Source organism: Strigops habroptila, chromosome 2 (genome assembly GCF_004027225.2).
Source record: "Strigops habroptila isolate Jane chromosome 2, bStrHab1.2.pri, whole genome shotgun sequence".
In the NCBI taxonomy this organism is placed as follows: domain Eukaryota; kingdom Metazoa; phylum Chordata; class Aves; order Psittaciformes; family Psittacidae; genus Strigops; species Strigops habroptila.
In genome coordinates, this window is record NC_044278.2 from 18,666,284 (window position 1) to 18,679,181 (window position 12,898).

The following is a 12,898-nucleotide window of genomic DNA, read 5'->3' on the forward strand; positions in this document are numbered from 1 at the left end:
GAACAAAAACCTCAAAAAAGCATAACTCTAAATGAATGACACCTGAAGGCTCTTAAAAGCACATTATTTTTAACAAGTAGGACTGTCAGCTTCTAGAGGCTTGTGTTATCACAGCCAGATTTGAGTTAAAAAATTCAGCAAAGAGAATAGAAATGTTCTATCTTACCAGAAAAAAAAGGCCCCAAGAAAATAAGGAACAAACAAACAAACTAAAAAAAAGTAACAGAAAAAAAATTTTCAAACAGTTGAGATCTACTAACAACAGGAGATGCTCAGTGAAGTGCGACGTGCAAGTGATTCGTCTCAGGGAATTGAGCAATTGACTGATCACAGGCATTTTAATCGACTCTATTTTAGTTACAATTCAATCAAATGTATGATTTAAAGTGGGAAAGCAAGCATCTTGAAGGAAGTAATCTATATAAATGTAATGGATGTGGATAATTTTGTAAAACATAAATCAGGATACAGGTACCAGTGGGCTTGATTTAATTGTGGAGGGAAAAAAAGTGACCATTTCTTGGCAGAGAACTTTGATGTACTTGTGAAAGAACTCGTGTTTTCAAAATAATCATGTGCATCATGAAAAGGGCAACAGCTGCACAGCAGTAACTTGACATGCAAATTCCTGCCTTTATTCAGTCCACATATGCACATGCTGATAAGAAATATAAGCATAAAAATATTCACTTTGCATCATCATATGTAGAACGGATATAGTTGTTTACTCCGAAAAAAATTGCTTAAAACAAGAAAAACATGCTACTTCATAAGCAAGCACGAAAACATTAGGATTTTCATTGCTGCTTTAGCCTTATGAATAGAAATAGGCTGAGGGGTACAGTAGGCTGACAATAAGCTGGCAAAGATGTTATGATAACAAAATTTCTGAAAGGCCACAGTATGCACTAATGTGGGATTAAGTATCTAGTTTTAATATTTCATTGCAAAGAGAAATCCAGGCAAACTTTTCTCCCCACTGAAACAAGATGAAGTTGGTTAGATGTGGCTCATACCACACTAGCTGCATGCTTGCCTTAGCACCTTTCAGCTCATCAGATTTTGTTCAATTATGTGAAAAACTTCAATCAATGCAATAAAAAAAGAAGCAAGTATGCTTTAATGGAGACTGAAGAGACAAAGGAGGACACAGACATACACCTGATTCCTAAATTAAATTTAGCAGCTTTAAAAGTTCCTCAATACACAGCCCTGCAGAAGGAAGTCCTTCATCTATAAAAGATGCAGAGCATATATATTAGAAGCACAGGCTGAGCTGTATGAATAAGCCATAAATAATGCAACTCATTGAATTCCTTCCCACCTCCTGCCAGAATGGAGCAGGAACAGCTCATGATTTTCAGATAAATTTTGTTATTCAGAAATTATCTATGGAATGATCTCCATGAATTACTATTTACTCATACCTTCTGCCTGAATAGATAGTTGCTCTTATTCGCTGTCGGAAATTCCAGCTCAAACAGCACATGTCTCCTCCTCCCCTGAGCACAGGCACTTATTGGGAACTCATACAATTACACATTTTAATCTCAAACCTTATTCAATGATTTGTTTTCTGTGAACCTCGTAGAATGTTTCCTTGCAAGCAGAGAGCATTCATGCCATTGGTACAGGCTGTGCAGCTGTATTGACAGAGCTCTAAACACAGAGACCTGGGCTCAAGGCCTTGGGCAGATGATTACCTCTCAATACTCAAGCACTACCTGCATCAGAGCATCTTCCTTTAAGAGCCATTAACAGTGGATGACAGTGTGCTGTAGAGGACTCAGGTATTAATAAACTCATACAATATGTACAAATCTGGAAACATTCAGGAAAGTTCTGTGCCATATTTACTCCAGCTCTTCAACCCAGGACACATAGACACACTGTTCATCTGTAAAACCCATGTGTGGATAGAACAGTCTTTGGCTGAAGATTATGTTAGCTGTGCAGAGGGTTGGACAGCCTAGAGGATGTTCCACATGACTGTTTCCAACATAGCAATGTAGCAGATGTTAGTATACTCTTCACAAAAGTATCTGGTTTTTATGTTTTGATTTCTTTTTGAATTTTTCTGAGTTTTCCACCATTTTTAGTCAGATATTTACTTTGCTCATTTACACAAAAAGCACTTGTCAATGGTCTGAACTTCTTAAAGCTTTATCTCCAGATGTGAAGTCTTCAATCTGCTGTCAAGTAATCTCCAAATAAAGCCTTTGAAATTGGCTCTCTCATTCAGGAGCCTAGTATAAAAGAGCCTTTAATTTCTGTGTTAGGAACTCGAGAGAGGACATAGGTGTTTGGTTGTGAGGTTTGGGGGTTTTTTTATTCTTCTTATTTAGAAAAGAGAATCTCCCTTATGATCAACTTTGTTCATCTCTTTGGGAAGCAAGGGGAGCTGCTGAGCTGAAATACAGTTGTTCAGGATAACCTGTGTTCAAATCAGTCACTCTTGCAGTTCAAATCCTGCAAAGCTATCCCTCGAATAGTTAAAAAACTGAACAAACAGTTCTATCAAAACCATCATTTTGTTAAAACCTCACACATTTCTAAGGAATGTATTTATTTTATATGGAGAAAGTGGGACTTCAATAGCATTAAAGTATTTTGGTTTACTTTTATATTAAAAAAAATTGCAGCTTTCACTATTTTCTTCCACAGTTTGAGGTATGCACAAAAAATTAACAGAATACAAAGGCAAAACAAAAAATCACTTGGTTTCAACTCCAACAGGAGTACTTTTATGATCTCAGATAAGTTGGAAAGGATAGAGGGAAGGACGGTTATTCACTATGTTTCAAAACTCAACTCGGCTTTCCAACAAAAACAAACCCATAAAGGTAAAACTTCTTGACCAAGCTTGGGTCCAACAATCAATCTAGATGACAATTCTGCTAAAAGCAGCAGTACTTGTATTTGGCAACAATCCACCAAGGTCCAAGAAAAATGCAACGAAAACAACTGGTAAACACAGAGAGAGAGGCTTATAGCATCCAATATTTGGTTGTAGGCAATATGCACTTTGCATCCTACTTCCATATAGGCTTCACAATAAAACCTGAATATTAGGCTCATTCCCATTAAAGTGTCATAGCAATTTTGGAATGAATGTGAAGCAGCTAAGTGATCCAAGGCCAGTTTTTAAAGGTCAAATGCCTGTAGAAATAGCACGCTTGTCAGCAAGTCAGCTGATGCAAGAGACTGCACTAGCACAGAAATTTGACTACTACCCATCAGTACTAGAACAAGTCCCCGAGGAACAATGCTAAGGTACATTAATAGGGCAATGTGGAATAAATATTTTTAAAATGTGAAGTTGTACTTCTGCCAAAGCAATTCACAGGTATTCAAGCAAGACAAGCATGTCATTCTTAGCATGTAAAGGATTTCTATACACTGCTAAGGAATATACCTAGGATTATTCTTAATAAGCAATGCCTACTGGAAAAAACGATGATCAAAAATATCCTCTTTGATGCAAAGGACAACTAAATCATACAGAAAAGTAGTATACACATTAATAGCATATGTTGCCAGAATTTTTCAGCTACAGGTATCCAAACACTTTTAAAAGAGTAGTTATTTCAAGCAACTTGTTACCTGTTCTCACAAAAAAAGGCACAGTAACTTGGAGGAGTTAAGTGACTTCTTCAAGAATATTCAAGGTCAGACAAAAACAGCTCATTGACAGCCCTATGAAGAGACTCCTGCTCTCCTGATTTCCAATTCCCCAGCCCAACAAGTAGGCCAGCAGAGCCTCTCTGCAGCAGCAACACGTGGTAAGCCTTCCATTAGGGGCTGCCTATCAGATAAGTTCTCTACCCACAGAAGATACATTAACCAAGATGTTATGTATACTCCAGCAAACACATCCACATGATAATGAGAGGATGACACAGCAGCATTCTCATGAAACAAGACCTCACAGAAGTGAGTGATGCCAATATCTCATCTTTTCTAAAGGCCTTGGTTACAAATTTAAAATATTTGGAAGTGTAAATATTGCCTATGCGTTTTATGACACAATAAAAAGTGGTTTAATACAGCAATAAAAACTCAAATATGCTTTGACAAAGTTATTTTAAACACAGTTCTAAAGCTCATAGCTGAAAGTTTTAGATATAATTTCAGAATTATATCTAAATTCCATTTAAATGAAAGTATTCTGCATATCAAGACTTACTAAATAAATCTCAAGGTTTTTATGGCACTAATGAATGAGTATGAGCACATTGGGACTGCTTAGTAATTTGCATTAAAGCTATATATTGCAGATGCAAAACCAGAAAGTGACATATGCCTTAGTACTGAAAACTGGGTTTAGGACTATCTGGAATAACAGGGCTGCAAATGAGGAATTTCTGTGGTTCAGGCAAGAGCATTTACAACAGTGACCTAGGGCACAAGTGAGATCAAACCATTCAAAGGATTAGAAGCAGCACGCACTACATTCTGCCTGTCAAAACCTCACACAACCAAAACAATGAGAAACTATAGTAAATTAGACTTGTTTGAAACAGTTGTTTCATAAGAAATAAACCTCAGCAAGGCACATGAACAACCTCACATGCACTGTGAAGAGGAGAATTTAACTTGCAGTTTTCCCAGACACTAGGTGAGAGACCCAGTAGTCACGGGTCCATGCCCTACCCAAGCCAAGTTCATGGCATTAATTACCTCTCCAAGCAGCAAGGGGGCGCAGCTGTCCCCCAGTCATCAGGGCCAGCCCCCAGGCAAGGGGGATTGCCAGCACACATGCTGCAGTAGTAGCCACACAGTCATGGCCAAAGCACACACTGCCTTGGCTAAGCAGGGCAAGGATGGGCAAGCATCTATGCAAGGTCTGTCCCCAGGGAGGCCAGTGGTGGCAACAATTACGGCTCTAGAAAACTATTGAGCTCAATGTTAAGAACACTGGAAAAGCATTTCCCCCCCAGGCTGCCCACTCAACTGCACAGAAGCTGGATTAGCCAAACCTTTGCATTTTAACTGAAATGAGAAAGGCACTGCTCTCACAAGCAGCCGAGTTGACAAGTCTAACAGGACAGCGGGAGTAATCTCTTTCTCTGGCACCAGCACCCCCAAAGCTACATCACCTGCATCACCCTCCCCACATAGGTCCCTTCACTACTTTAGAGCTGCTGCTGCAGCACCAGGCACAGGAATGGGGAAAAGGCAATTTTTTTCCTGAGCCATCACGATTAATTCCAGGACTGTTAAACCTACAGGGTAATGAGCCACAGAGGGTGTTTAAACATACAGTGTGCAGATTAGAACAGCATAAGTTTGGCTTTTGTAAAGTAGTTCAATTTGACTTTGAAAAATCACAATGAACAGAAGTTAAAGCACAGAAGACAAGTTTTACAGCATATCTAATTTGCCCAGGAATTTGCACTTCTATTTGCCTATGATTTTGTTCCTTTTAACATGGAAAATACATTAAAAAGTGCTTATCTCATTTTAATCACTTATTTTTGGTGCAGAAAAGCCTGATACCAACTGTTCCTGCACTCATCTGGCATGAAGTGCTTTTCTCTTACCAAGATTAGTCAGCACACTTCCAGGGAATCAAGACAGTATTACAGCAAGATAAAAATTAAAATACACAGCACCCCCAAATCATATGCAAGTAATTGGCAGAAATAAGACTCAGCCTTCTGATTTAGACACTGTGGAGCCCTCTTCTTGTTAATTAAAAAAGGTTAGGTGAATGATTTAGATACGCAATTCAGAAGAATTATGAACCTTCCTAATCCTTTGTTCAAAATAAGAGCTGAAATTTCTGGAGACTCATAAAAATCTAACTTCAGTCACACATAGCATTATGCATGCATACATACACACGTGCACACTCTAAGCTCTCCACTTTCTCCTACCCTTCCCACATTTAACAAGCAGTAAAAGTGTCAGAATAATCTTGAAGAGTAATGCCTGTGTCAATAGGAAATTTTCCACGCCATGCTGCCTTCAGTAACACCAAGTTTATTGTTCAGGGTAGGAATTCTGGAAATAGCTTGCCTGTTTTTTTTTTTTTGAAAGCGATAGCTATAAGAGTGATGAAAGTAATAAGGGATAAAATTTTGTTGTCAACCAAAAAAAATCCCATTTTGATGAATTCCAATTTGTACTTGACTTTTCAAAATGCCATTCAGTATGCAGAAAAACTTCAGAGAATCTTTCTTAAAAAAAAAAAAAAAAAAAATACCACCACAAAAAACCAAAAACAAAAACAACAAAAACCAAAAAAACCCAACCAAAAACTGAAGTACTTTTTGACACCCCTAACCACATGATTTCTTAACACTTTAAATGTGAAAGAATGCCTATTTTGAAAATACTGCTCAAACATAAGCTTTTTCACTTTTCGTCAGCATTAACAGCTGCTCAAAGGAGAAAGAGATGACCTGAACTCCTATCCTCACCATGACTTGCATGTCTACTCCCGTACAATAGCTGTATAAATCACTCATGCAGCAGCCCTAGGATCAATGTGGCAGACCCTGCCAGCATGAGCACTGGGCCAGTGCCGTGATAACAGACCTGCCAGCTGGAGCAGTCTCACAGCTGATCTTTTCAAGCAGAGGAATGTGGTTCTGCCCATATATCATCCATGTAAAAATGCTTTCAGCAAAACCCCAGCCTAACATACATTAAGAGCTTATCTACTCGTGGCATGCTCAGGAAAATCAAGGCAAATCAGCTGAAGGCCCAGAGTTAAAGCTAGGAAATTAGAGTATTATTAGATGATAGTTACTTCTAACAGGGAATACTGAGATGATACTTTAAAGCAATATACCCTTATTTCGGAAGTCAATTGATTTACTTTCTCTTTTAAAAGCATGAGTATGAATAACAGGAAGACAGAAAAGAAAGCAGTAAAGGCACAGTAAACACCAGTCTTTCAGAACGTACTAGTCTTATATATGTATCATCCAAAGAAATGTAATTACATGTAAACTCCATTAAAAAACACAATACAATAAAGTTACCAGAACTTCCCCCCCTTCCCCCCCCGATTCAGGGGGCACAGAAACTGTGGGGTTTTATCTTGAGGCAATGCGGGTTCATTCCCAACACCAAATCTGAAAGAAGGAAGTTTGGTAACATCTTTGGAAACTCTTGAGAATGCTCTCTGTTCTAGCACCTCTGTTGTTACTGTGCTAGGTCTATGTTCCTGTTTTCCTAAAATCAGGATTGTAAAGCTACAATCTTGTTGCAATTTACCACCACTAACTCCAGTAGGTCTCACTTCAGCGCAGCATCAGCCACTGTCTTTTCAGTCTTGAATAGCAACATTAGTGACCTGACATCTTGCACAAGGCAAAGTGCCATTTAGATTTAAAGCAAAAACCACAAACAAAAGATTTCACAAAAATACAAAATGTACAAATTTATCAAATATTATATACCAATTACATGGGACCTTGGGCATGGAGACAACTTTATGCAGGTCACTTCTGTCATGTGTCCCTAAAAAACCTCCTGAGCTCATTTCCCAAATGCTTCTTTAAACTCTTTCATCTCTTGATACTCAGATTCTTCACCTGTAACTACAGCAAATTAAGTTTAGAGAAATTCTTGCAGTGCAGAAAGATCAGTGTCATTTACCTTTTATGGGTTTGCATTATTTAACCACTCCTGAGCCAAAAGCTATTCCTTATGAAGTCCTTCCAAGCCTTCTAGAGAGCCTGCTCCTCATGGCAAAATCATCCTGCACATACCAGAAGTTAAACCTCCAAGTTTTTCTTCTCTCAAGATTTTTATATCTTTAAAATGATATTATCTAAGCTTTGTTCGAATCATTCTGAAATCAGTTTCAAGGCACAATCCATTAGAAGAAAAAATTTCAAACTGCAAAATACAAAGGCCGGCTTCTGCACAGGTTTCTACGTGATTCAATTTTGGTCAACTAACTTGAAATTCATACACCATATTGGGAAAAATGGGACAGTAAATATTCAATAGGACACTGAAACTGTGCATAAATTTAAGACATCCGTTTCAGTTCCTCACTGAACTGGTCTATATACAATTCTTTTACGGCCATAAATATTTCAGAGAGAAAAGAAGACTTGATAGAATTCTTCCATCCCCCAAATAAAACAGGAAGACAAGAACATGGAAAAGGTGCAGAAATAATCCTGGCCTTATCTACTTGACTTTCAAAAAAAAATGTATTTTACCTTAATAAAATGTTATGAATTAATCTGTTTATAATTGCACAGATGGAAAATACAACTCCTAATTAATGAATCGATCTAAACAGCATTTGAACTACTGCTTTTATATAAAAAGGCTTATGTTCCCCCCCCCCCCCTCCCAAAAGGCTATGCATTCCTTCCTTGCTCATCTGCAGGAATTTACAGGTGTTAAATTAGCCACAGTAAGCCTTACCTTTTGTTCCCTGAATGCTATCAAAACATATTGAGAATTACAATAGAAACATATTGAGAATTACAGAGGAAAAGTTAATTAAAAATTTGAATATAAGCACTAGAAAGTTCAAACAAAAGATTTTTCCCTAGTTTATACCAAGATCTGGCTGCATGCAAAATTACACAAAAATCAGAGTGCTTTTCTTCTTCAAAAAAGAAATAATAAACCTTCCCCCTTGAAATGTGGCTATACATTTATAAATAACAAGGGCTCCTACTACAGTCAATAACTTGTGGATGTGATGTTAAAGTGATAAGATATGCACAAAAGGACCAAAAAATTCCAGTGATTTGTACTGCTGGGGCAGCTTGTCAGGTTCCCCATCTAAATCCGTCCTATAAAGGTATTCTAATGTAAAAAAGTCTCCCAAGTATCCACTCTAGTTTAAAGACAAGTTCTTTCAGTGTCAACTTCCCACAAATAAATGATTGAGTTTAGCTCATAAATGTCATCTGAAAGCAAATTTGAAGATTGCTGCCTCCAATATTCATACCAAAATAGCAGGGTTTATGTTAAAGGCCACTGTCTGATACACAGATAGAACCTCCCCCCTCCCCATTTCTCAACAAAGCTTTGGCACACAAGTACTTAAATTAACTAGGCAAGGATCTAATTACAGTCCTTATAGAAAGGATGACGCACATAGTTTTATTTATTTCATTTTACAGGAACCACAACTTAAAACTATCCATACACCTCAGAACCCATCATAGTTCAATTTTCCTCTCAAACATTAGTTTTTTCTACCACAGCTTCCTTGAGGCAGATTTGATTAAGCATCACTGGGGAGAGTTCATGATTTCAGTTTCTGTGACTAGTACTAGCAGTTCAGACAATGTTTTGTGCATAGACTTAATACAGGCTCTGGGACAGTAACTCCTCCAGCATGAAGCTGGTGTGAAAGAAAAGGAATAAGTTTTATAGCAGTGCTGTGGCCATAATGGTGTTGAGAGGCAAGACTGGTGAAGAGTGATAACAGCTTTATATTTAATCATCCACTATAACTGGATAAAAAATTCAAAAAGGTACTCATTTAACTATTTAAGACTTCAAGAGCCAAAGTAGAACATATTGCCAGGAGAGGATAGATAGAGCATGTTACATTCTAGAAAGCTCATGCATAGGAGCCCTGACCATCACACTACCCTGACCTGGGACCAGTACAGATTATTTGACAGGTACCACCCATTAGGTTCTGCTTTTTTGTACTTAGAATTTGTACTTCTGTCTCTCCAGCTTTGCTAAATTCTTATTCCAAGCATACAACCTTCTTGCACCAGATGAAAACACACCAAAGTAAATATGAAACCCAGCAACACATTTCCACAGCAACAACATATTCTTCTCCTGCAGCAGCCATTAAAATCCACGCATCTTACACATACGCTTCCTAGAACATACTGCACTTCATTGCATTGCCCTCTGGAAGGAACTAGGCAGCCACTCTTGCACTCAGCTAACTCATAGACGTATTTATGAAAAACAATCACCCAACAGTTAGCATGACATCTTGCAAAAGCTCTAACTCAGCTCTCTATCTTCAAGGAAGACCTAGAAATGGCAAGAGAATAAAATAAGATTAATAACTCTAGTAGATATTACATACTCAAAATTGAAAGCAATCAAGAATTTAGAGAGATCATTTTGTAGCCCATTAGAATTTCCCCTCTTTTCACCCTACAGGAACATCTCCATGCAGGGAGGAAAACGGCCACCCCCAGAGAGATTAGCAAGTCTCTTAAAGTGAGATCACAAACTTTTCAAGTGATATGTGCAACAGTTAAGTATTAAAAGAAAACGCCGTATTTGTTTATCTTCTACTAGTCTGTGAGTGATTTAAAGGTTTTCTCCTGATAAGGAAAAATGCAGCTCAGAAGCTGAATGTCAAGGAAACTGCTCAGCTTCCCTCCATGGACTGAAAAAGGAGCAAATACTGAATTGTGTAAAAGTCTCTGACAGGTACTAAATTCAAGAAAATTACAATCTGCTTCTGACCCTTGTAGGAGGGGGGGGAATAAAAGCGCTCAGTAAATTGTTAATTTCAAATTACTTGCACAGTTAGAACCATATCTAGAAACAGCTAGCAGTTGGGTATGGTTTTCCTCTCCCTCTTCATAAATTGATAGGCTAATCCTATAGCCCTTGGTTCTGGAAACTGCGAATACCATGCTGTGTACAGGTTACACTCACTTAGAGGGCACAAAGACCCAGAAAAAAATTTTCAGGAGCCCCAGTCCTATGAAGAACTCAGTTTTATGACCAACCCTGTGAACCTGTGCCAAAAATCAATTCAATAGAAGGTCCAAGTGATCTAGAACTAATACAGAAGTACAAAATAGCCTAATATAACAAGGACTAACTTTATACAACTGTACATATACAAATAATCACAAGACATGCTTTTTAAGTACATGATATACATATAACAAAGGGTCTCAATACATAAAATCTAGCATCACTGCTATATAGTCTTAAGCACCTCTTTAGCAATGTAATCATTACCACCACACAGATACACTTCCTTTCCAAAAGGCATTGCTTCCCCAGCCAGCACAGAAGCAGGGTTACACACAGCTGTAGCCTCCCAGACAAAAAAATTGATTCACTGCCCTGAAGCAAGGTAACAGAAACCTCACCAGGCTGAAAGATGGAGTAGCACCTGCATCACAGGTTCAACCAGCTCTGGCAGATCTGCAGCTCAGCCAAGGTGACACACACCATACAAAGATATCTTTTCCAAGCCAAACCCAGAAAGTGCAGTAATGTGTAGCTGTGCACTCACAGCAGTACTTGTTCAGTTATTGAGACGTAGAAAGTTTGATTAATATCTGAATATTTGCTTTTAGTATCCCTTCAGTTCCTGATCAGTCTTATTCTGAAGGGCTTTTAGCACTTGGTAGTGGTAGCAACCCTGAGTAACACTAGAGCACACAGACACTCAAAATAGCTTTCAAATGCATTTGAGTTGCATCAATAGAAGTTATATTTGCAAATATACATGGAAGCATTTAAATACGTTCAGCATACTGCTTTAAAAAGTACAGTCTTACCAGCAAAAGTGATAAAGCTCAACACTTCTACCTTCCTTTAGCTGCATTAGAAATGACTGCTTGAGGTTGACTGAAGCTCCTGTTAATGGATTTTGAATGGAGTGCTCTTTCTCCACCTCCTGTTTTAGAAGCCTCTTATCCTCTTTCAATGTACATCTTGTGCATCCAATTAGTTGGTTAACTCATAGTCAAGTTGGGAGTTGTCTCAGCCTTGGCAAGACTCCCCCCACAAGCTTGATCTAAAACATTACAATTCAAATGCCATTTCCAAGTGAAGTCACACGTATAGCAGAGAACAGGGCACACCAGCTGCATGTGCTTTGCCTGGTGGTGTTGCTTTTGTGGCAGCACTTCACGGCACTTGGAAAACAGACATTATTTGTTCCTAAGACAGCAGGCATTTACCTCCAGCTCTTCACTTTAGTGCCTCAAAAAGGCGTAAGAGGTTAGTTCATAAGTCAGCAGCCAGATGTTTTGCTGAAGGCAAACAAATACATGAAAAAGCCATAGGAAAGCCTAGCTGTTCTCAGTGAACGAGGTAATTTGTGAGGAAGAACATGCAACACTCACTGCTTTCTGGCTGCATGCCCTCTCTGGCATCACACCACAGGCTCATCCTCAGAAAAGTATCCTCCATGCTGCTTGGAAGCCATGCAGGAATCTCCACACACATCAGGGTAAGCAAGAGCAGATCAGGGCACCTAGGGAATCCCACAGCTGGAAGAGAGGCCTCTACCAGACCAGGCCCAATTTCAAAGTATCCATGAAAAGAAGGTCCAGCAGCAGCCAAGTCCAACCAGGAGTCTAGATCATAAGGCAATCACCTAACAATAAAGCAGCCCTGATATCAAGTAGCAATCCAGTCCACAAAACAGCATGAGGATCAGGTCCAGCAATTACCAAGCTGGTCTGCAATGACAGACAAGGTCAAGCCAAGAAGTCAGTCCATGGGCTAAAACCCAGATCAAAATACTCCACAGACACGGACAGAGCTGAAGAACAGCCTTCCTCCAGCAAAGCCCAAACAGAGAGCAAAGCCCCAGAGCTGGGCTTAAATAGGGCTCCTGGGCATGGTTTGAAGCACCAGGAGGGGCTGGTTAGGGTCATTAAGGCTTACTAGTGCCCTCAGGGCCTTAACAAGTGCACCTGAGAGCAATAGAAAATTGCAGCTCTTTCCACAGGGCATAGTAACACAGAGTGAGGTGTGATTGCAGTGTTGTGATGGTTTTTTATTCCCTCTGTTAGGCGGTTGGTCTTCTTCCTCACCTATCCCCAGCAGAGTTCTATCAAATTAATGCTCAGTGCATGAGAAGACACAGCCAAGCAACCACTTTTTTTGTGGTCCAGTAAATCTTTTTGGAGACTTTATGATTCTGTTCACTTCTGGGAGACTTTGGAAGAGTAGGTAC